The sequence below is a fragment of the Malurus melanocephalus genome, unplaced genomic scaffold (genome assembly GCF_030028575.1).
Source record: "Malurus melanocephalus ecotype Western Australia unplaced genomic scaffold, MMel_1.1 scaffold_25, whole genome shotgun sequence".
Classification (NCBI taxonomy): domain Eukaryota; kingdom Metazoa; phylum Chordata; class Aves; order Passeriformes; family Maluridae; genus Malurus; species Malurus melanocephalus.
In genome coordinates, this window is record NW_026623257.1 from 3,398,477 (window position 1) to 3,402,674 (window position 4,198).

Sequence of the window (4,198 nt, forward strand, 5' to 3'; positions counted from 1 at the left end):
TCCTTAAATTTTAGATCTTAGTGACCTACTACTGAATGATTGTGAATACATTAAAGGAAGGATAATCTGACAAAAGTAAAAAAACTCAGTAAAGAACTTTAAGTAAACTTTTCTTCAAGTAAATAATATGTCCTAGATCACTGAGAACATTTTGTTTTAAGGTGTTCCGGTGTCTGAAATTATCAACAAGCCTGTGCTATCTTCTGGATTGTTCAATCCTGAGAAGACTGAAAACAAGGAATCACTTTCTGGGAATGGAGGACATAGAATATTATGGAGGACCTAGAAAATTATTGATGACATAGTGATCACATTTTAAGATTTTTTTTTTTTTTCCATAATCAAAAATCTACATCTGTGTCAAGCAGTTCCTAGATCTCTTGTCATCATGTAACAACTGAGCAGAYTATACTTTTGAAGCACTGACCTAAAACTGCCTTGGGAAAGACAGAGTTGATTCAGACTCTAGGATTCTCAACTCAATTATCAATGTTTAAATGTTCAAAACCACTGTCAAAATGGGATATGAGGACTCCACTTTGATAACACAGTGCTCTATAGAAGGGAACTGGTTCCTCAGGGAAGTGACCAAAGCACCAAGCACGGTTCCAGGGATTGTTTGGGCAATGCTTTCAGGCACATGAAGTGATTCTTMGGGTGTTCTGCACAGGATCAGAATTGGACCTGGTGACCACGATGGGGCCCTTCCGTCTCAGTATATTTTATGATTCTTTTGAAATATTTTTTTCCAAGGTTTACTGGTTAGAGTAAATGGGAAATTACTTGTGCTTAAAATACCCAAMCAAGCACGTTGTTTGATGAGTGTTTAGCACAGAAAGGGAGATGATAACATCTGAATGTACAGGACAAATCCTTACAARCAGAAGTATAGAACCCTGCTTTCTGTGAAAGTCACAATTGGCTTTACAACAAAACCACATCCAATACTTTCCAGAGATGTTTTAGTTCTGCCTTTTTTTTCTACTATCTTTTTGAATYGTAAAGGTAAGTGAGAGATAACTTGATCCTCACAGAAGAGAATCATCAGAGTGAATAGTAAAAACCATCTAGATGAAGCACTCATTATTCATTTTAAAATGGTTTAAAAAAGCAGCATGATCCTTACGTTTTCAGGAAGGGAGGCTGTGATTCATGCTGGGGCTGGACTTGATTGGCTGTATTGCAGTTCCATTTCCCTTCTACACACTTTGTTGTACCAGTACCTTCATTCAGGACTGGCAAATCAAATTACTTTTCTGAAGGTGCTCAGAAAGGAGTGGAAGACATTTTGCAATCATTTTCTAAGAGCAGAATTGCCTCTGTTTCTACAGGACATTATAAAGGCTTCAACATGTTTTTCAGGTCATCCAGAAAAAAAATGTATTTTAATTTATAATTGTATTAGTTAGGATTGAAATAAAATGTATTTGATCTCTTGAAGATAGAAATAGACCTGAAATATGGAATTAAAGGATCATGGGTCTAAGGAATTCTTTAAAGCATCTATTCTACCATTCAGCTTCAGTTCAGATAGAACCACTGGAACTGAAAGTGGGAATGATATTTTCCTACTCTTCTCCTCTATCCCTTTGTCTTAAAGCTCATGGCAGGTTTCCATAGGTCCCTACAATCTATAAACGATTTTCAGTCATTATCTGGAAAGAATGAGATGAAAAACACCTGAAAATATAGAGWGAGACAGAATAAGCATCATCTTTGTATTCCTCCCTTAAAGAGAAATAAAGACTGAAGTTGTTCCTGATGTCCTGAGTCTGAGGGTTAACAATAAAATCTCACACTTTTAAAGAGGTCCAGACACTTTTCTGCAAAAATTGAAAAGAAATTGCTTCATCCACAAAACCTTAACTGAGCAGGTAGAGTGACTTTTCACTTTGTCTTGATGTATCAGATGGAAATCTAGAGGGGGAAGCAGGRCACTGAGGAAGGAAAAACCAATGTTGGTGATGTTCATTAAGTGCTATTGCTTCATGACTCAAAATTTTGGAAAATGGATACAAAGAATACTAAAGCACTGAGAACAAAACCTACCTCGTTTTCTCTTGGAAATAATRTTGTTTTTTGAGGGTACAGGTACGAATAAAGAAAGAAATTTGCTGAAAGGTGGCTTTCTATGGAATCATGCTGTCAGAATCCCTATACAGAAAACACCATTGCAGCACCTTTAAAGAAGCATGAAAAAAGTTATCAAAGTCACCAGATACATGTCCATGTCCCGTGACCTTCACAAGGACAAGGATTAATTACATGGTTTGTGGAGACCAACAAATRTGTCCTGAACACTGAGCCATAATCCTAAGTTTCTGTGATCAGGCATTCTGTTTGCAAAGTTGTGAGAAGTAATTCTATCAGCAGATGTTTTCTGAATTCCAACAGAACCTCAAATGTCAACAGATTCTATAAGATTATTAAGAAATAATTCACATCATGCTAGGCATCTTAATCGAAATAATGCATAAGCACTGACATTAATGTGTCATCTGCACTTGCAGTTCTTACAGTGTTAGGGCTTCTCTATTTCAAAATCCTAAGCARTCCAAAAGAAACTGGTATTTTTTTCTGATTATTTTTTATTCCTTCTGTAGAAAGAAATTTTGTACCTGTACTCAAATAGTGATCTATACAGACAATTTATTTCCATGGAGAGAGAAAGAGAAAATGTTAGTTATTTCAATTTTTCCCAAAGTTTTTCAATTAAATTTGTTTTGTTTTATTGTCTGTTTATATTCCCCTCATTTATACAACAAAACAGCATTGCTGGTTTTCTTATCCAGTGGTAACATTATTCTTTGGCTTAAGTATGGTTAATTTTTTTAAAAAAAAATTATTCATTTGAATTTATTTTTTTCAAAGACAGAATATCAGTCTTTTTTCTTKGTCTCTCTCATAATCACCTCTAAGGCTAAATAAGCTTATTTTGTAAGAGAAGCCCRAACCATTCACACCCAAAGGAATTTGAATTTCCTACCCATTTACAGAAACGTATGCGTACACACTTTTGACATTTATTGAAGGTGTAAGGGGAGTTTCCCTTTCTGAACATCCACCTGCCTCCTACATTTCCTTATTTATTTWTTTTTTCTAAATTATAATGTACTTGCTCAACTAAGAATATGAAAAGAATGTAGTAATTTTCATATTTCATCAAATGGCAGATGTTCCAAATGGTCAGCCTTCTCCTACAGGGATTGGATCTGGGAAGATGCATCAGTTGTAATGCAGCTGCAGTTAAGCAGCAAAGAGGCTGTATACATTTGGTAGAAARCAAAAATCTTATTTTAATTTCAATACTTCCATTTTAATATAGGTGGGCTTTTTTTGCAGGACTTGTTTTATCAGTATAAACAGGTATTTCAGTTGGAACTTTTAGGTCTTATTTATACTTGCTCTTGAGATAGAATACTTTAACAAATATAGTTTTGTCCAGGAAAATATTTTGACAGTGTTCCAAGTAAAAACTAGTGCCTATAATTCATGAGATGAGGTATTTGCTTATATTCTGTGGCTTCCCACTAGCAGAGTGATGTCATTATCCCAACTCCAGTCACAAAAAAACACAGASGAAATTATTCTGCTTCAAAGACACATTCTGCCACCTTTGTCACAGAGAATTTTGCTCACGGCTTCAGCTTCATGCCTTCAGGGAGAGGCAGATTCCTCTACAGGTCTGATGGATCCCATGTGGTCTCTCCCAGCAGGACAAAACTCATTTCTGCTGATTGCCTGCTAATTTTGCAAGGGAAACACAGGCCAATCACCGTGGATCTCAACAATTCATCACCGGGATCTGTGAGCTGAAAGAAAATTCTCACACTTGGATTGGAAAAGATACCATGTAAAAGTGGCTTGGTTTACCTCAGGGAAAAGTAATCTAGGATACMGCCACACAACTGCAGCAGCAGATTTGTCTCTCAGCAAAATCATTGATTTCTGTATTAATACTTGTATCCAGCCTAGATAAACTTAGTTGCCAGAATTGTATATCAATCATCATGTCTACACTGGTAAAATACAGAGTGAACAGTGGAGCTAGGAGGAAAATTGGCTCAACTACAGAGATCAAAAAAGTTTTAAGATGGTTATGGGTGATCTTCATCCGGTGTTGATATTGGGACTGTTATTGTTTAACATCTGTATTAATGGTCTGATGGAAAAGAATGCAACCTCAGTAAACATAAAG